Source organism: Microcaecilia unicolor, chromosome 8 (genome assembly GCF_901765095.1).
Source record: "Microcaecilia unicolor chromosome 8, aMicUni1.1, whole genome shotgun sequence".
Classification (NCBI taxonomy): Eukaryota; Metazoa; Chordata; class Amphibia; order Gymnophiona; family Siphonopidae; genus Microcaecilia; species Microcaecilia unicolor.
Window position 1 is genome coordinate 231,616,659 of NC_044038.1, and position 22,174 is coordinate 231,638,832.

Below are 22,174 nucleotides of genomic sequence, written 5' to 3' on the forward strand. Positions count from 1 at the left end.
TTTCCTGTCATTTTCAACAAAAAATGGCACAAAACAATTTGAGAGATGTAATTTCAAACACCCCTTTGTTAAACAAGCTAATAAAACCATCATGAATACAGTCGAACAAATCCTAAGCAGAACTCTCTTGTTTTCTGAAGTATTGAGAAAGTTTTGCTTTCTTGTCGTCGTCATGAAAATTGATTGCTGAAATATCATTTATTTACATCTAGATCATCTTTCTTTCGTGAACATTTCCATTTCACTGGAATCTTAGCCAGCATTACTACTACTACTACTACTTATAATTTCTAAAGCGCTACTAGACGTACGCAGCGCTGTACACTTGAACATGAAGAGACAGTCCCTGCTCAACAGAGCTTACAATCTAATTAGGACAAACAAACAGGACAAACAAGAGATAAGGGAATATTAAAGTGAGGATGATAAAATAAGGGTTCTGAACAAGTGAGTAAGGGGTTAGGAGTTAAAAGCAGCAACAAAAAGGTGGGCTTTTAGCTTAGATTTACCCCTGGTAAGCCTTTCCTCAGCTGAGAGGTGCCCAGCACTCCCACCAGGTGCTGTGGAGGACTTGCAGCCCTTCTGCATCTCCTCACAGCTGTATCCGGGGTGACTCCAGGTCCACCCCGAGCTTCCCAGGGCCCTCGCTCCAAGTGCACAGAGTTTCCAGGTGCTTTTTAGCTAGGATCAGGCGACCCTCAGGGGGAGGAATGCTGGCTTCGGCCTAACCCCTGGTAAGCCTTTCCTCAGCTGAGAGGTGCCCAGCTCTACCACCGGCTGCCTTTCAGGTGCTGTGGAGGACTTGCAGCTCATCTGCATATCCTTACAGCCTTCTCCGGGGTGACACCCAGGTCCACTCCAATCCACCCAGGGCCCCCGCTCTGGGTGCCGCGCGCCGGAGCATTTTTCTCTTTGCATCTAATCTTCTTCCCAGTTGCTAAAGTACCTCAGTCATTTATGGCCCCTATTCACATTCTCTTCCTAGCCCTGTCCCTTCCTAATCTTTTCCCTCACCCCCTACCTCTCTCCACTACAGGAACTCACTGCCCATCCATCGACTTCATCACCTCACCTTCTCTCCTACCCTTTTCCTCCCTCTTGGCTTTTAATCTCCATCTCTTTCTTCCCTCCATTTTGCCTTCCCCATTCCACCTAAATACCTCTCGCCTTCGACGCCTGCGTGGCCACACCTCTCCTACTCTCCTCCGCTCTCTTTTACTCCTTCTCTTACTCTCAGCCGGTGACATCAATCCCAATCCTGGCCCTCCTCACCAACTATTATCCCAACTCTACAGATCTCACCGCGACCTCTCTAACCTCATCTCTATTCCCTCCTCTTCTCTGCCCTTCTCTTGCGCCCTATGGAATGCCCGCTCTATCTGTAACAAACTCCCCTATATCCAGGACCTCTTTATCTCGCGTCACCTCCATCTGCTCGCCATAACAGAAACCTGGCTCTGCCCTGATGACTCTGCTTCAGTCGCAGCCCTCTGCCATGGTGGTTATCTTTTTTCACATACTCCTCGCCCTACTGGTCGCGGGGGCGGTGTTGGACTACTTCTCTCTCCCTCCTCCAGATTTCAACCCCTTCTTCCACCTCAATCTCACTGTTTTTCCTCCTTTGAAGTCCACTCTATCCACCTTTTCTCTCCTCTGCCTCTTCGAATAGCGGTCATTTATCGTCCCCCTGATAAGTCCCTTTCATCCTTTCTCAGTGACTTTGATGCCTGGCTTGCCTTCTTCCATAATCCTTCCTCCCCCTCTCTCATCCTTGGTGACTTTAATATTCCTGCTAATGATCCTTCCAACTCTTATATTTCCAAGTTACTCCCTTTAACATCCTCCTTTAATCTCCAACTATGCTCCACCTCCCCCACTCATCAAAATGGTCACTGTCTTGATCTCATCTTCTCCTCCAACTGTTCACCCTCTAGTTTCCTTGCCTCTGATCGTCCCCTCTCTGATCACCATCTTATAACTTTCACACTTAAATCTCCTCCCTCCCAGTCCCGTCCTATTATATCTAATTTATCTAGGAATCTTCACAATATTGACCCTTCATCTCTATCCTCCCATGTTTCAAACCTCCTCTCTACTGTGGCACCATCCACGTCTGTCAACGAGGCTGTTTCTTCTTACAACAATACTCTATCCTCTGCCTTAGACACTCTTGCACCTTTGGTGACCCGCCCTATAAGGCGCACAAAACCCCAACCTTGGCTGACTTCTAATATCCGCTACCTACGTTCCTGTACCCGCTCCGCCGAACGCCTCTGGCGGAATTCTCGGGCCCTTGCTGATTTCCTACACTTCCAATCTGACCTCCTTCCAATCTGCTCTTTTACGCGCCAAACAGGATTATTATATCCAACTGACCAACTCTCTTGGCTCTAACCCTCGATTTCTCTTCACCATATTGAACTCTCTCCTCAAGGTGCCCCCTCCCCCAACTCCCCCTTCATTATCTCCTCAGACCCTTGCTGAATTCTTTCACGACAAGGTTCAAAAGATAAACCTTGAATTCTCTACCTCGCCACCTCTCCCTCCACTAGTCCGTTCCCCTCTCTCTCCTTCCCCTCATTCCCTTTCCTCCTTTCCTGAAGTTACTATATAGGAAACTACACTTCTCCTTTCTTCCTCAAAATGTACCACCTGTTCCTCTGATCCCATTCCCACCCACCTTCTTAATGCCATCTCTCCTGCTCTTATTCCTTTTATCTCTCACATTCTCAACCTCTCACTTTCCACTGCAACTGTCCCTACTGCCTTTAAACATGCTGTGGTCACACCTCTCCTTAAGAAGCCTTCACTGGACCCTACTTGTCCCGCTAATTACCGACCCATCTCCCTCCTCCCTTTTCTCTCCAAATTACTTGAGCGTGCTGTTCACCACCGCTGCCTTGATTTTCTCTCCTCACATGCTATTCTTGACCCACTACAATCTGGTTTTCGCTCTCTCCACTCAACCAAAACTGCTCTTACTAAAGTCTCCAATGACCTATTACTGGCTAAATCCAGAGGTCTCTATTCCATCCTCATTCTTCTTGATCTTTCCCCTGCTTTTGACACTGTCGATCACAACATACTCCTTGATATCCTGTCCTCACTTGGATTCCAGGGCTCTGTCCTTTCCTGATTCTCTTCCTACCTCTCCCTCCGCACCTTTAGTGTTCACTCTGGTGGATCCTCTTCTACTTCTATCCCTCTGCCTGTCGGCGTACCTCAGGGTTCTGTTCTTGGTCCCCTCCTCTTTTCTATCTACATTTCTTCCCTTGGTTCATTAATCTCATCCCATGGCTTTTCCTACCATCTCTATGCTGATGACTCCCAAATCTACCTTTCTACCCCTGATATCTCACCTTGCATCCAAACCAAAGTTTCAGCGTGCTTGTCTGACATTGCTATCTGGATGTCTCAACGCCACCTGAAATTAAACATGACCAAAACCGAACTTCTCATTTTTCCCCCCAAACCCACCTCCCCACTCCCCCCATTTTCTATTTCTGTTGATGGCTCTCTCATTCTCCCTGTCTCCTTGGCTCGAAACCTTGGGGTCATCTTTGACTCTTCTCTCTCCTACTCTGCTCACATCCAGCAGACTGCCAAGACCTGTCGTTTCTTTCTTTACAACATCCGTTAAATCCGCCCCTTTCTTTCCGAGCATTCTACCAAAACCCTCATCTACACCCTTGTCACCTCTCGTTTAGACTACTGCAATCTGCTTCTTGCTGGCCTCCCACTTAGTCACCTCTCCCCTCTCCAATCGGTTCAAAACTCTGCTGCCCGTCTCGTCTTCCGCCAGGGTCGCTTTACTCATACTACCCCTCTCCTCAAGTCGCTTCACTGGCTCCCTATCCATTTTCGCATCCTGTTCAAACTTCTTCTACTAACCTATAAATGTACTCACTCTGCTGCTCCCCAGTATCTCTCCACACTCGTCCTTCCCTACACCCCTTCCCGTGCACTCCGCTCCATGGATAAATCCTTCTTATCTGTTCCCTTCTCCACTACTGCCAACTCCAGACTTCACGCCTTCTGTCTCGCTGCACCCTACGCTTGGAATAAACTTCCTGAGCCCCTACGTCTTGCCCCTTCCTTGGCCACCTTTAAATCTAGACTGAAAGCCCACCTCTTTAACATTGCTTTTGACTCGTAACCACTTGTAACCACCTGCCTCCACCTACCCTCCTCCTTCCTGTACACAATAATTGATTTGATTTGCTTACTTTATTTTTTGTCTATTAGATTGTAAGCTCTTTGAGCAGGGACTGTCTTTCTTCTATGTTTGTGCAGCGCTGCGTATGCCTTGTAGCGCTATAGAAATGCTAAATAGTAGTAGTAGTTAGATTTGAAGATGGCCAGAGATGGAGCTTGACCTACCGGCTCAGGAAGTCTATTCCAGGCATATGGTGCAGCAAGATAAAAGGAACGGAGTCTGGAGTTAGCAGTGGAGGAGAAGGGTGCAGATAAGAGATATTTACCCAGTGAACGGAGTTCCCGGGGAGGAATGTAGGGAGAGATGAGAGTGGAGAGGTACTGAGGAGCTGCAGAGTGAATGCACTTATAGGTCAATAAGAGGAGTTTGAACTGTATGCGGAAATGGATAGGAAGCCAGTGAAATGACTTGAGGAGAGGGCTAGTATGAGCATAACGACACTGGTGCAGCAGAATTTTGAACAGATTGAAGAGGAGAGAGATGGCTAAGTGGGAGACCTATGAGAAGCAAGTTGCAATAGTCTAAGCGAGAGGTGATAAAAATATACAAAATACCCAGCATTTAGTATAGAGTTACCCGAGTTGGTTCGAGATCAGTGATTGGACGTCCTCAGAGTTCCAACTCCTTCTCACTGTCCTTCTTGCCCTGCGAAAAGAATTGGAAAGTAACAGGCTTACTGTATATACTTACTGGGACAGATCTAGAATGAGAAAAATAAACAGGAAAGAAAAGGGATGTTGGAGTAGTTAAGATTGGTTACAGTCCATCTATCTGTGGTTTTATTATTTTCAAAGTAAACAGTTACATACAATAAGTAAGTAAGTCTATAGTAAATATCAACTAGTGGAACCAGAATTTTCAGATTTGGGACAGTTGATCAGCAGCTTGTGGTTAGATCCTATTATCCAAGCAATATATTTTGTAAGATACATTTTCATGGCAAAGACCAAGAAATGCCTTAATACAGTAGAGTGGAGGAATGGCCTAGTGGTTAGAGCACTGATCTTGTAATCCAGAGGTGGCCAGTTCAAATTCCACTGCTGCTCCTTGTGATCTTGGGTAAGTCACTTAACCCTCCATTACCTCAGGTACAAACGAGCACTTGGCTGACTTTACTTGGTCCATTTTTTCTTGCGACCAAGCCTCAAAAAGGTGCCCGAACTGACCAGATGACCACCGGAGGGAATCAGGGATGACCTCCCCTTACTCCCCCAGTGGTCACTAACCCCCTCCCACCCTAAAAAAAAACCTTAAAAATATTTTTTGCGAGCCTCAAATGTCATACCCAGCTCCCTGACAGCAGTATGCAGGTCCCTGGAGCAGCTTTAGTGGGTACAGTGCACTTCAGGCAGGCGGACCCAGGCCCATCTCCCCCTACCTGTTACACTTGTGGTGGTAAATGTGAGCCCTTCAAAACCCACCACAAACCCACTGTACCCACATCTAGGTGCCCCCCTTCACCCATTAGTGCTATGGTAGTGTTGTACAGTTGTGGGGAGTGGGTTTGGGGGGGCTCAGCACCCAAGGTAAGGGAGCTATGCACCTGGGAGTAATTTGTGAAGTCCACTGCAGTGCCCCCTAGGGTGCCCGGTTGGTGTCCTGGCTTGTCAGGGGGACCAGTGCACTGCGAAAGTGGAGGAGTGGCCTAGTGGTTAGGGTGGTGGACTTTGGTCCTGGGGAACTGAGGAACTGAGTTCGATTCCTGGCACAGGCAGCTCCTTGTGACTCTGGGCAAGTCACTTAACCCTCCATTGCCCCATGTAAGCCACATTGAGCCTGCCATGAGTGGGACAGCGCAGGGTACAAATGTAACAAAAATAAAATAGATACTATTGGAGATTCTACGTGGAATGTTGCTACTATTGGAGATTCTACATGGAATGTTGCTATTCCACTAGCAACATTCCATGTAGAAGGCTGCGCAGGCTTCTGTTTCTGTAAGTCTGATGTCCTGCAGGACGTCAGACTCACAGAAGCAGAAGCCTGCGCGGCCACATTGGTGATCTGCAAGGGCCGACTTCTACATGGAATGTTGCTAGTGGAATAGCAACATTCCATGTAGAATCTCAAATAGTAGCAACAGTGGAGGAGTGGCCTAGTGGTTAGGGTGGTGGACTTTGGTCCTGGGGAACTGAGGAACTGAGTTTGATTCCCACTTCAGGCACAGGCAGCTCCTTGTGACTCTGGGCAAGTCACTTAACCCTCCATTGCCCCATGTAAGTCGCATTGAGCCTCCCATGAGTGGGAAAGCGCAGGGTACAAATGTAACAAAAATAAAATAGATACTACTGGAGATTCTACATGGAATGTTGCTATTCCACTAGCAAAATTCCATGTAGAAGGCTGCGCAGGCTTCTGTTTCTGTGAGTCTGACGTCCTGCACGTACGTGCAGGACGTCAGACTCACAGAAGCGGAAGCCTGCGCGGCCACATTGGTGATCTGCAAGGGCCGACTTCTACATGGAATGTTGCTGCTACTCGAGATTCTACATGGAATGTTGCTACTATTGGAGATTCTACATGGAATGTTGCTATTCCACTAGCAACATTCCATGTAGAAGGCTGCGCAGGCTTCTGTTTCTATGAGTCTGACGTCCTGCAGGACGTCAGACTCACAGAAGCAGAAGCTTGCGCGGCCACATTGTTGATCTGCAAGGGCCGACTTCTACGTGGAATGTTGCTAGTGGAACTGAGGAACTGATTTCGATTCCTGGCACAGGCAGCTCCTTGTGACTCTGGGCAAATCACTTAACCCTCCATTGCCCGCAACATTGAGCCTGCCATGAGTGGGAAAGCGCGGAGTACAAATGTAATAAAAATAAAATAAAATGCTGGCTCTTCCCACGACCAAAGGGCTTGGATTTGGTCGTTTCTGAGATGGGCGTCCTCGGTTTCCATTATCGCTGAAAACCGAGGATGACCATCTCTAAGGTCGACCTAAATGTTAAGGTTTGGGCATCCCCAACCGTATTATCGAAACGAAAGATGGACGCCAACTTGTTTCGATAATACAGGTTTCCCCGTCCCTTTCCGAGGACGCCCACAGGAAAACTTGGGCGCCCCGTTCGATTATGCCCCTCTATGTAATAAAACTCAGCTGCTTTGCACATAACACTTATGCATTCAAGTTTGCATGTAGAGATAGTGGAATAGACTTTATTTAAATGATTTTTTATTACCGTAATTGATATTGCTTGTATCCAGGTTATTCTTACTGTACACCACTTTGGGTAAATTTCTTTAAAAAGATGACAAATAAATCCTAATTATCCAATACATCAATAAATAAGTAATGCTGACTTTTCCAGCATTCACAAGTGAATGCATAGCTCAGCTGAACATCCATATAATTTTAAATGGATAACTTATGGTTGCTTAGCTGAATGGTGTCCCGATTCTTTACCAAGAAAGAAAGAGGATACGTTTGCATAGGTCTTCCTAGGGCCTTGTTTACTAAGCCGCGCTAGAGCCGTGTTAGCGTTTCTAGTATGTGCTAACCATGTAGATGCCTATAATATTCCTGTGGGCATCTATGTGGTTAGCACATGCAAACTTTTCAGCACACGCTACAAATGGATTTTAAGCGTGCTGACTTTAGTAAAATGGGGGAATACCTGAGAAAGGAGCTGATGGGCTGGGAGGAAGTACAAGAAGTAGAAGGACAGTGGTCCAGGCTGAAAGAAGCTATAAATAGGGCCACAAACCTTTATGTAAGGAAAGTAAATACAAGCAAGAGAAAAAGGAAACCGATATGGTTCTCCAAGCAAGTAGCTGAGAAAATAAAGGCTAAAGAGTTGGTGTTCCAGAAATACAGGAAAAACTCAAGAAGAGGAACACGGGGAGGAATACCGGATGCAACTGAAAGAAGCCAAGAGAGAGATACGTCTGGCGAAAGCGCAAGCGGAAGAACAAATGGCTAGAAATGTAAGAAGGGGTGACAAAAATGTCTTCAGGTATATTAGTGAAAGGAGAATGACTAAAAAGGGAATTGTGAGACTGAAAGATACTGCGAACCACTATGTAGATAGTGATGAAGAAAAAGCAAATTTGCTAAATAGATACTTTTGTTCTGTTTCACAGAAGAAAATCCTGGAGAAGTACTAATGAGATTGAAGTGGACAGAGCACCGTTCACGGAAGAGAGTGTGTATGAACAACTTGAAAAGCTAAAGGTGGACAAAGCCATGGGACCGGACGGGATCCACCCCAGGATATTGAGGGAGCTCAGCGAGGTTCTGGCCAGGGCCGTGCCAAGGGTCTCTGGCGCCCCCCTGCAGACTATCAGTTGGCGACCCCCCCCCCCCCCCCCCCCGGTTTAGCACAAGATGCAAAGGAAATAGGAGCTGAAAGATGGAGTGCATCTTTGTGAGATTGCTGAACAAATAAAGGGTTTACAACCACTTAGCTTTATGTTTCAACATGTTTATTGATGAGGAAATAAACATGGTATAACAGCTACTATCAAATATAAAATTTCAACAGTACAATGGAATATCACATATACAGTGGGGGAAATAAGTATTTGATCCCTTGCTGATTTTGTAAGTTTGCCCACTGACAAAGACATGAGCAGCCCATAATTGAAGGGTAGGTTATTGGTAACAGTGAGAGATAGCACATCACAAATTAAATCCGGAAAATCACATTGTGGAAAGTATATGAATTTATTTGCATTCTGCAGAGGGAAATAAGTATTTGATCCCCCACCAACCAGTAAGAGATCTGGCCCCTACAGACCAGGTAGATGCTCCAAATCAACTCGTTACCTGCATGACAGACAGCTGTCGGCAATGGTCACCTGTATGAAAGACACCTGTCCACAGACTCAGTGAATCAGTCAGACTCTAACCTCTACAAAATGGCCAAGAGCAAGGAGCTGTCTAAGGATGTCAGGGACAAGATCATACACCTGCACAAGGCTGGAATGGGCTACAAAACCATCAGTAAGACGCTGGGCGAGAAGGAGACAACTGTTGGTGCCATAGTAAGAAAATGGAAGAAGTACAAAATGACTGTCAATCGACAAAGATCTGGGGCTCCACGCAAAATCTCACCTCGTGGGGTATCCTTGATCATGAGGAAGGTTAGAAATCAGCCTACAACTACAAGGGGGGAACTTGTCAATGATCTCAAGGCAGCTGGGACCACTGTCACCACGAAAACCATTGGTAACACATTACGACATAACGGATTGCAATCCTGCAGTGCCCGCAAGGTCCCCCTGCTCCGGAAGGCACATGTGACGGCCCGTCTGAAGTTTGCCAGTGAACACCTGGATGATGCCGAGAGTGATTGGGAGAAGGTGCTGTGGTCAGATGAGACAAAAATTGAGCTCTTTGGCATGAACTCAACTCGCCGTGATTGGAGGAAGAGAAATGCTGCCTATGACCCAAAGAACACCGTCCCCACTGTCAAGCATGGAGGTGGAAATGTTATGTTTTGGGGGTGTTTCTCTGCTAAGGGCACAGGACTACTTCACCGCATCAATGGGAGAATGGATGGGGCCATGTACCGTACAATTCTGAGTGACAACCTCCTTCCCTCCGCCAGGGCCTTAAAAATGGGTCGTGGCTGGGTCTTCCAGCACGACAATGACCCAAAACATACAGCCAAGGCAACAAAGGAGTGGCTCAGGAAGAAGCACATTAGGGTCATGGAGTGGCCTAGCCAGTCACCAGACCTTAATCCCATTGAAAACTTATGGAGGGAGCTGAAGCTGCGAGTTGCCAAGCGACAGCCCAGAACTCTTAATGATTTAGAGATGATCTGCAAAGAGGAGTGGACCAAAATTCCTCCTGACATGTGTGCAAACCTCATCATCAACTACAGAAGACGTCTGACCGCTGTGCTTGCCAACAAGGGTTTTGCCACCAAGTATTAGGTCTTGTTTGCCAGAGGGATTAAATACTTATTTCCCTCTGCAGAATGCAAATAAATTCATATACTTTCCACAATGTGATTTTCCGGATTTAATTTGTGATGTGCTATCTCTCACTGTTACCAATAACCTACCCTTCAATTATGGGCTGCTCATGTCTTTGTCAGTGGGCAAACTTACAAAATCAGCAAGGGATCAAATACTTATTTCCCCCACTGTAAGTATTGAACAGACCATCATCAAATTTTTTTACTTCCCCCCCCCCCCTCCTCCCTACCCTCTCTTCCACCTGCCTTCAAGGGCGCCCCCGCCGCTGGTCGAGTCAGTGTTCTAAGGCATACCATAATCATCCATCTTAAACACTAAATAATAACACTACACAGATCTATACAAAACCAAAAGCCAGTCAAGTTAGTATTAAGGTGTAAAAGTACCTACATTCAATCTACATATAATAAATTTAAAGAGCCTGATTATAACAGGGTGCCTATGTGGAAAGTTAAAAAAAAAAGGTTCATATTTTATTTCAATTTTCTAAAAGCCAGTTTCTCATACATCTGCACACAGCTACTGAAAACAGATCTTTTCAAGAAGGCATACCATAATCATCCATCTTAAACACGAAATAATAACACTACACAGATCTATACAAAACCGAAAGCCTATCACATGACTGATTACCCTCCCTGCTACCTATATTTAAGCACTATCACTTTAAACCTTATGTCGAATAGAATCTCTCTATAGCAGATGACCTATGTCACAATCCATTTTATTACTCGGGAACCTTTATGCAATACCATGCAGGCATGCTAGTATTACGCTGAAGATGCTGATATATTTTTGTACTTATTTTGCCATCTATTTTTTTTTGGGGGGGGGGGGGGGGGGAAATGGCTCACTTTGCTTTTTCCTGTCTACCTCTTTGCCTTTCTGTTCCATCACCTTATCTTCCTTTCCTCGTGCCCTTGTAGACTCCCCTCCTTCTTCCTCATTCTAGCTTGTTCTCTTCTCCCCCCCCCCTCAACACACAGAAATTTCCTTGCCTTGTTTTTCCTATCTGCCTCTTAGCCTTTCTGTTCCATCTCAGCGCTTACTTTTCCTTTCCTGTGCGCTTAGTCTCCCCTCCTTCCTCCCTGATTCTAGCTTGTTCTCTCCCCCCCCTGAAATTTCCTTGCCTTGTCTTTCCCTGTTCCCCCAACCTGCAGCCTCAGAAATGCACTTTCTTTATCCCCCATTAGGCCCACACCACGCCAGCCATTACAGTAACAAGGCAATGTCTTCTTACCAAAAAACAAAATTAATGCGGAGCGGGCAGCAGCGGATCATCCATCCAAGGCAAGCAGCGGCGCTGGCTCTCCTCTCCTCTCAACAGCACTCCAACGCCGGGCATCGTCGGCAACACCTGGTTCCTGTCTGTCTCGGGCCTCGGCTCGCTCTCGAATACTTGACGGACTGCATGCGATGCGAGGCTCCAGGCGCTTGCGTGGAGGAGCTGGGGGTGGTGCCAAACAGACAAACGAGCGCTGTGCACAGGAAGGCAGCAGCACATGCGCATAGGTGCCAACATGGTATGTCAGAGAGGTTTATTTTTTAATTTTAGAACACTGACTCGGCCAGCGGCGGCGGCGCCCTTGAAGGCAGGTGCCCCCCTGCCGTGCTTACCCAGCTTACCAGGTTGGCACGGCCCTGGTTCTGGCAGGTCCTCTTAAAGATTTGTTTAATAAATCCTTGCAGACGGGAGAGGTTCCAAGGGATTGGAGAATGGCGGATGTGGTCCCTCTTCACAAAAGTGGTGATAGGGAAGAAGCTGGAAACTACAGGCCGGTAAGCCTCACTTTGGTTATTGGAAAAGTAATGGAAGCCATGCTGAAGGAAAGGATAGTGAATTTCCTGGAAGCCAATAAGTTGCAAGATCCGAGACAACATGGTTTTACCAAAGGGAAATCGTGCCAAACGAATCTCATTGAATTCTTTGATTGGGTGACAGGAGAATTGAATCAGGGACGATCTATCGACGTAATCTACTTAGATTTCAGCAAAGCTTTTGACACAGTTCCCCACAGGAGGCTTTTTTTTATCATATAATTTTTATTAATTTTATATACTTTACAGAGTTACCAGCACTGCATAGTGTAATACAGCCAGTAATTACTTAATAACAAAGAAAAAACTACCACATCAATAGCAAAACATCAATTGGCTTCAATAGACCTCTAACTAAAAAAAGGGGGGGTAGGAATAAGTGAAGTTTAACTCCGTTTGACAATAGCATTTAGAAGTAATTATGGTTCCGTAAGTCCCTTAATTTTATATCTCTGCAGCTATTTACCATCTAGGAAGGTCTGGAGTTGATCAGGCATATAATATACATATTTTACCTAATTTAATCTAATAATACATTTGCAAGGGTATGCCAGGAGGAAAGAGCCCCCTAATTCCACAACTTTAGACCTCATAGAAAGAAATTTTTTCCGCTTCTCCTGAGTCAATTTAGTTACATCTGGGTAGAGGGCCCGCAAATATCCGTTTGGATGATTTAAAGTAAAGACGCATTATTGCGTTTAAGTCCTGCTGAAAAACAAATGAGGCAATCAAAGTCCCTCTTTCAGGTGCTTCTTCAATTGTCTGTTCCAAAATGGCTTTAACATTTTGTAAGTCTGATGGGCTTTCTGTATCCGTTCTTTTTATCGTAGTTGGTATGTAATAAATCTTGTTCAATGGGGGAAACACTTCTTGAGGAAATTGCAAATTTTCTTTTTTTTTTTTTTTTTTCTTACCCCACACTTTCCCACTCATGGCAGGCTCAATGCGGTTTACATGGGGCAATGGAGGGTTAAGTGACTTGCCCAGAGTCACAAGGAGTTGCCTGTGCCTGAAGTGGGAATCGAACTCAGTTCCTCAGGACCAAAGTCCACCACCCTAACCACTAGGCCACTCCTCCACTGTTGGTGCTATTTGAGATTCTACACGGAATGTTGCTATTCCATGTAGAAGTCGGCCCTTGCAGATCACCATTGTGGCCACGCAGGACGTCAGACTCACAGAAACAGAAGCCTGCGCAGCCTTCTACATTCCAGTGGAATAGCAACATTCCATGTAGAATCTCCAATAGTAGCAACATTCCATGTAGAATCTCCAATAGTATCTATTTTATTTTTGTTACATTTGTACCCTGCACTTTCCCACTCATGGCAGACTCAATGCGGCTTACTTGGGGCAATGGAGGGTTGAGTGACTTGCCCAGAGTCACAAGGAGCTGCCTGTGCCTGAAGTGGGAATCGAACTCAGTTCCTCAGGACCAAAGTCCACCACCCTAACCACTAGGCTACTCCTCCACTCCCTTTCAAATATCTACAAAACATATCTTTTGGTGATACACCCAACATCCTTGGAAAATTTAAAACTCAAAGATTTAATCTCCTATTGTAATTCTCAACTTGTTCTAACTTCCTTCTTAAGTCCATAGTATCCTTAATCACAGCCACCCTGAATTCGTCTTTTTGCTTGGTCTCTTTCTGTAAGGCCTCAATTTTTAATGAAAAATCTTGATTCACAGTATCTAGGGAGCTCTTCACCTCCTGTACTTTAAGCTCAAAGAATTTATCTCATCTGATGATTGTTTCAGGGTTATGTCCATTTCCAACAGCTTCTTCCAGATCCTGTCCAAGCTCGCCTCCGTTTCTCCTGCAACCCAAGTTGTTTTTTTGAGCATCGAGCTTCCCTCTGGGCTCCTCGGTTTCGCCCCTTCCGGGTTCCGAGTGAAACCCCGCTCAACTCAGCGTTGTTGCAGGGCAAGGAGGCGTCGCAGAGTTTGGCGGGGATAGAGATATCTCAGCTTCCAGCGGGGGAGCTTCTCCACCGGCTCACCCCGCTAAGGACTCCGCTCCGCTTCTTTGGGACAAAGCGGGGAAGAAGCGCTCCAAACCAACCGCTACCGGAGTGCATAGGAGCCAACTTTTCAAACTTATTGGGGGTGCTAAGCCCAGTGGAAATAACCCTTCCCTGGATACATACAAGGAATTTTTTAAATATTGGGTGCGCTCAAGCATCTACAGAACCCACAGAATCAGCTCCTATGGATATTACCATACTGTGCACTAGCTTACATTTATTCTTTTACACTCTAAAGTTCTACCGAGCTAAGCAAACCATCACGCCATCTCCATTTTGTCTTCCTCTTGGTATCTCTATCTGCTCTTCTCATAACACTGTGTCTTAAACACGCTTAAATTGTCACAGTTTTGGTTTAATTTCCTATACCAGGATATTCTGAGCATCTACTACTGGCAGAGACAGTTCTGGGGTAAGTGGCACACCGTCTCCCCTGCCCCCCACTAGACGCATACAGCAAGCTAAGCACACATGCACCTAGGGCTCCCAGAGACAACCTCTGTCCACCCTACCTTAAAGCCAGCCCTGGATACTGGTCATTTTGTCATCATGTGCTACCATTTTCTGCATCCTGTCATTCAGATCATCTAGTTTATTATTTATTGCATTTGTATCCCACATTTTCCCACCTATTTGCAGGCTCAATGTGGCTTACATAGTTTTGGTAAGACATAGAGGGGCATAATCGAACAGAAACGTTTATCTCCATGGGCGTTAATCTCCGAGAACGGGTCCGTGAAGGGGCGGAGTGAACCGTATTTTCCAAAAAAAATAGACGCCCATGTTTTATTCGCCAAGGTGTGAGCTGGGCGTTTTTGCTTTTCAGCGATAATGGAAAATGAAAGCGCCCAGCTCAAAAACGAATACATCCAAGGCATTTGTTCATGGGAGGGGCCAGGATTCATAGTGCACTGGTCCCCCTCACATGCCAGGACACCAACCGGGCACCCTAGGGGGCACTTTTACAAAAACAAAAAAAAAGGTAAAAGAGCTCCCAGGTACACAGCACCCTTCCCTTGTGTGTTGAGCCCCCCAAATCCCCCTCAAAACCCACTGCCCACAAGTCTACACCATTACTATAGCCCTAAGGGGTGAAGGGGGGCACCTACATGTGGGTACTGTGTGTTTGGGGGGGGTTGGACGACTAAGCATTAAGCAGCACAATTGTAACAGGTAGGGGGGGATGGGCCTGGGTCCACCTGCCTGACGTCCACTGCACCCCCTAACAACTGCTCCAGGGACCTGCATACTGCTGCTTGGGAGGAGGGTATGACATTTGAGGGTGAAAGTAAAAAGTTGTGAAACATCATTTTTTTGTGGTGGGAGGGGGTTAGTGACCACTGGGGGAGTCAGGGGAGGTCATCCCCGACTCCCTCTGGGGGTCATCTGGTCATTTAGGGCACTTTTTGGGGCCTTATTCGTGAAAAAACAGGGTCCAGGAAAAGTGCCCTAAATTCTAGCTACAAACGCATCCATTATCGGCGAAAGGCGCCCATCTCTGTTCGGGTGATAACCACGCCCCAGTTCCGCCTTCACCAAGCCTCCGACACGCCCCCGTCCACTTTGTCCGCATCCGCGACGGAGTGCAGTTGAAAGCGTCCAAAGTTCGGCTTTCGATTATACCGCTTTATTTGTTTTTGTGAGAAAAACGCCCATCTCCCGATTTAGGTCGGAACTTGGGCGTTTTTCTCGTTCGATTATAAGCTGGATGGTCATTCCAGGATGTCAGATACAATTGGTAATGTACAAAGATTAATGTACAACTTTGTTCTACTTCAGTACCACCTACCTTCTTTACTAATCTGTAAGGAGCAATATTAAGAGCCTTAATATAGTGTTCTGTCAGGCGATCTATTGTACTTCCCTCAAGGGCCCTGATCCACTATTTTAGTCCTCTCACTAAAGTCAGGCTTCTCTCCGACAGTATCTGCTTCTTGTGAAATACTTCAAAGTATACCTCCTTTCTTCTTTCAGAGTGCTGAAGCTTACTTTAAATAAACAAGTGCTTTTTTGGCTGAAAACAAACCTAGACGACAGCAGCACGGAGGAGGGGGGAAAGTAAACAAACCTAGACCGACAGCACTGCGGAGGAGAGGGGAAAGTAGTTACCTTCAGGTTTTTTATGTCCTCTGGCTCTGTTCTGGGCTGGCTTGCTTCCCTGTACCTCTCTGGCTCCCTTCTTCAATGTTCCGGGCTGCCGGTAGTGTCAGTGCAGTAAGCACACTGCCTTCGGCAGCTCCGGAAGCTCTCCCTCTGATGCAGCATCCCGCCTATGCGGGACAGGAAATTGTAACAGAGGGAAAGCTTCCGGGCCACCGAAGGCAGTGTGCTTACTGCACTGACACTAACGGCAGCCCGCGGAACATTGAAGAACAGCGGACAGCGGTGTAGGGCAGGGAGCGGGATGGTGCAGGGAGGGACAGGCTCTTTATGCCCACGCCACTGCCTCAATTATTGGGGGTGCTTGAGCACCCACAGCACCCACGGAGTCGGAACCTATGCCGGAGTGGACATTACCTGAGGTAAGGAATCTCCCCGGAGTGTCCCTTTTTGCTTCGTATGTGGCATAATTGCAAAATAAAGGCAAAAATCTACTAATAGCAGCAGTTGAAGGCTTCATACACTACTGCTTACGGTGCCATCTTAACACGCCCCCAGGAGGCTTTTAAATAAACTGAATGGGCTGAAGATAGGACCCGAAGTGGTGAACTAGATTAGGAACTGGTTGACGGACAGACGCCAGAAGGTGGTGGTTTATGGAATTTGCTCAGAGGAGGGAAAGGTGAGTAGTGGAGTGCCTCAAGGATCGGTGCTGGGGCCGATTCTGTGAGTGACCTTGCCGAAGGGTTAGAAGGTAAAGTTTGCCTATTTGCGGATGATACTAAGATCTGTAACAGAGTGGACACCCCGGAAGGAGTGGAAAACATGAAAAAGGATCTGAGGAAGCTAGAAGAATGGTCTAAGGTTTGGCAATTAAAATTCAATGCAAAGAAATGCAAAGTGATGCACTTAGGGAGTAGAAATCCACGGGAGACGTATGTGTTAGGCGGGGAGAGTCTGATAGGTACAGATGGGGAGAGGGATCTTGGGGTGATAGTATCTGAGGATTTGAAGGCGACGAAACAATGTGACAAGGCGGTGGCCCTAGCTAGAAGGTTGTTAGGCTGTATAGAGAGAGGTGTGACCAGCAGAAGAAAGGGGGTGTTGATGCCCCTGTATAAGTTGTTGGTGAGGCCCCACCTGGAGTATTGTGTTCAGTTTTGGAGGCTGTATCTTGCTAAGGATGTAAAAAGAATTGAAGCGGTGCAAAGAAAAGCTATGAGAATGGTAAGGGATGTGCATTACAAGACGTATGAGGAGAGACTTGCTGACCTGAACATGTATACTCTGGAGGAAAGGAGAAACAGGGGTGATATGATACAGATGTTCAAATATTTGAAAGGTATTAATCCGCAAACTAACCTTTTCCGGAGATACGAAGGCGGTAGAACGAGAGGACATGAAATGAGATTGAAGGGGGGCAGACTCAAGAAAAATGTCAGGAAGTATTTTTTCATGGAGAGAGTAGTGGATGCTTGGAATGCCCTCGCGCGGGAGGTGGTGGAGATGGTAACGGAATTCAAACATGCGTGGGATAAACATAAAGGAATCCTGTTCAGAAGGAATGGATTATAAGGAGCTTAGCCGAGATTGGGTGGCAGAGCCGGTAGTGGGAGGCGGAGATAGTGCTGGGCAGACTTATACGGTCTGTGTCAGAGCCGGTGGTAGGAGGCGGGGCTGGTGGTTGGTGGGGGGGGGGGGGGGGGGCGATAGTGCTGGGCAGATTTATACAGTCTATGCCCTGAAAAAGACAGGTACAAATCAAGGTAGGGTATACACAAAAAGTAGCACATAGGAGTTTATCTTGTTGGGCAGACTGGATGGACCGTGAAGGTCTTTTTCTGCCGTCATCTACTATGTTACTACTATGTTACCACACCTTAGTAAACAGGGTCCTTAGTTTCATGGGCTCAAAGCAGCTCTAGCTTTCTATAAAAAGTTCAGAAATGTGGAACCATTTATAAAATGTGTAAGAGCAACACCAAAGAAACAATTCTATTTGGTGTTTTTTAATCTTGCAATTTTGTTCTTTGTTTGAATTCATTTAATTAAAAAACAACGAATAGAATTGTTTCTTTGGCTCTCAACAATTAGGATTTGCCAGCTGGTTCCAGGTATCAAGAACAGCTTGATCCATAAGTATATAAGTACATAATTATTGCCATACTGGCACAGACGGAAGGTCCATCAAGCCCAGTATCCTGTTTCCAACAGTGGCCAATCCAAGTCACAAGTACCTGGCAAGATCCCCAAAAAGTACAATACATTTTATGCTGCTTATCCTAGAAATAACAAAAAACTATATGGCTTGACTTACTCCTAATATAATGTAGGCTACTAAAATATATAAATAGAGGAGAAAATCACTCAGAATATTTGCAATTAACAACAAGGTGGAGTCTCATATCTTTCTGCACAGATATTCATATCACTCCCTTGGTGACTCTGTTAACGTCGACTAAAACCACCTCCACCCTAATGTTGTAATTCATTAAACTTGACCTCTATTGCCATACCAAAAAGTGCAAATATATGTAAATATATACAAAAGACACTTAGCTTGAGGAGCATATAAACTCCCTCATTCAGACTGGCGTGTGTAGAAGCCCCGGCAGTGCCTGTTTCGCTATGCTTCTTCTAGGGGAACCCACACCATTTAGCTGAATCGTGTCTGGACACGGCTTCTTAGCTATCCAGAAGAAGCATAGCGAAACAGGCACTGCCGGGGCTTCTACACACGCCAGTCTGAATGAGGGAGTTTATATGCTCCTCAAGCTAAGTGTCTTTTGTATATATTTACATATATTTGCACTTTTTGGTATGGCAATAGCAGGGGCGTATCTGCGTGGGGCCACAGGGGCCTGGGCCCCCGCAGATTTCGCCCTGGCCCCCCTCCCCGCCGTCAACCCTCCCCCGCTGCTTACTTTTGACGTCAGACGCCGAACTGGATTCAACGAATCAGCACTGCAGCGTTACTTCCTTGAAGCACATGGCCACGGAGGAAGACGAAATATGGAGATTGCGGGTCGGACCTCGGCTGGCGGGGGTTGGGGCCCCCCGCCAGCAAAAGTAAGCAACGGGGGAGGGTTGACGGCGGGGAGGGGGTGGAGAGAGGGGGTGGAGAGAGGCGGCGGCGGTGGCGGCAGCGGGGGGGAGGGAGGCAAAAATGTGCCCCCCCTCTCTGGCTCTGCCCCCCCCCTACCGCCGGATTCCAGATACGCCCCTGGGCAATAGAGGTCAAGTTTAATGAATTACAACATTAGGGAGGAGGTGGTTTTAGTCGATGATTAAACCTATGCACGTTAACAGAGTCACCAAGGGAGTGATATGAATATCTGTGCAGAAAGATATGAGACTCCACCTTGTTGTTAATTGCAAATATTCTGAGTGATTTTCTCCTCTATTTATATATTTTAGTATCCTAGAAATAAGCAGTGGATTTTCGCCAAGTCCATTTTAATAATGGTCTATGGACTTTTCCTTTAGGAAGTCACTCAAACCGAGGTTCCAAGATGGCGCTTTGACCGGACGCACCTGTGTCTGCTGCTGAGGTGACTCCGTTGTTTTTTTGCTGGTTTCGCTGCTTCTGTAACCTCCTTGATGGGGAAACGGAGGGGGAAAGTTAAGGAGCATTCTTCGGCTCCTGAGGCATCCTCGGCGTTACGGCAGATGACTCTGCAGTTTCCAAAGCAGCTACCGGGACCTCGGGGAACTTCGACCCCCTCTGCCGCTCTCGACGCATCGGCGTCGATTGAGAGCGCTAACGGGGCTTCCTTGAGCCCTGTGGAGCGCATTGCTCCGCCTCAACCCGGAAGGGAATTGCTGGCAGCCCAAGCAGGGACGGAGAATGAAGGTGTTCAACCCAATCTGCTCGAGGGAAGGTCTGCAGCGATAGAATATGAACCCCAACCTAAAGAAGCACTTTTTCAATCAGCTTTACAGGTACTTCCTTTAGATATTGTTTCTAAACTATCTCAAGTTGGTGCTCAAATTCAACCCCTTCCTGGAATTTCTGGCGTGGTTAGACCTGCAATTGTGACATTAGAGTCACTATGGGACATGGTACACAATATTCAAATCTCTATGCAACCTACATTAAAAGAGAACACTGATAATATAAGAATTATTTCTGAAGCTGCGCTACTCCAAGCACAGGTATCTGCGCAGCAGGCCTCGAAATTGGAAAATTTGAATACTAAATTGCAAGAAATGGGAACTTTAGAGACTGTTTTGGTTAAGGACAATATTTTTCTTCATAAACGAACAGAATACCTGGAGAATCAGATTCGGAGACTTAATCTTAGGTTTCTAAATTTCCCTAAGTCTCCTTTAATTTCACCTGTTGAAATGGTCAAGAAATATATGGTGGACATTCTTGGAATGGACAAGGATTCGTTGCCCCCCATAACACGGGCCTACTACATCTGGAACCCACAGGGGGGTGATGGAAACCCCCCAGTTGTGGGGGATGGAATGAATTTAACTTCATTCCTCGAGAGTTCACTGGAGATTATTACTCAGAGGTCTACTATGCTTGTTACTTTTGTCTTGGAGCCTGACCGCAATGCTATATTAAGACTTTCCTTAAGACATTTAGAAAACTTGTTTATGGGCTCAAAGGTTCGTGTTTTTCCTGACCTCTCAAGGCCTACTCAAGCTAGACGCAGGGCCTTTTTGGAACTGTGTCCTAGAGTGTTGGCATTGGGAATAAATTTTGTATTACGATTTCCTTGTATATGTAATTTAATGCTTGAGGGCAGACAGTTTCAATTTGTTGACCCTAAACAGTTAAAAGAATTTCTTGATGCTAGAGTTGATATGAATGTTGTATGCCCTCCATAAAATAGCAGGCTGGGATCATTAACCCCGAGGTAGCAACTGGTGGGGATTATTTTTTTTTTTTTCTTTTTTATTGCCTTTTGTTATTTACATTTCTTGATTCTTGGAACCAAATGTTTCCGAATTTGTGGACGAATAGGCTTTAAGTATTATTCCTTTTGTATTTCCTGTTGCTAATGCCGATTGCATATTCATAATTTGTAGTGAAATAATGATATATACTAATAAATAAAATAAATAAAGGAAGTCACTCAAACCTTTTTAAAACCCCGTTAAGCTAACTGCGTTTACTACATTCTATGGAAACAAATTCCAGAGTTTAATTACATGCTGAGTGAAAAAAAATTTTCTCCAATTCCCATGTTTCGGTGCCTGTGCGCCTGCTTCAGGAGCCTAAAAAGGACATAATCAAATCATTAAAAAATCGTATACAAATCATAAAAACTCTGTCTGAGTCACAAACAACCATCTGTTTATAAGATCAGGAATTATAAATACATATACAATTTATAGTTTAAATGAATTGGTTTGTGCATTTAAAAACTTTTGACATACTGTATATAAGTTTTAAAACAAAAACAATAGAAATTACATATTACATGTAAAAAATGTATTCAAAGTCACATATAAAATTGTGTATGTATTGTTTATATTTTAGGGTGAGATTTATTCCTCCCAGTGCAGCGAATCTGCCGCTGCTCTCTAGGGATGAATGAATCCCATCCAAGGCTCCTTCTGGTTTATTAACCTCATTTATCTGAACTCCTTAATTACCAGAGGTGTGCACAGTTCAGAAGTAACCAAGAACACAGACCAAATATAATTAGAAGTATAAGAAGGTATCTCTTATTTCCCATCCACCAAGTATGCTTACAATTAGCCATTGCTCTGTAGGTACAATTTACAGAACACCATATGTAATGAGAAATACAACTCCATTGGTTATGGGAATATAGTTTTCTGGGCCTGAGTCTTTAATGTTATATTTCACTACTCAAAGCAAATTAGTAAATATGAAAGACTCAATGGATTATCTGTGAGAAAGCAATTGGATTACTTTGCCAATTCAAATACCGGTCTTGGTTTCTCGCAGGAAAGAGCAGTTTAGCTATCTCTCTAACTTGAAGTAGGAAGTAGACTCATCTTATAGGTCCACTCAAGATACAGATAAGCACACCTGATTGGATCTATGTTAATGTCATAGTTAACACTGATTGGCTAAGGTAATGAAGTGGTTAGTATTTTACT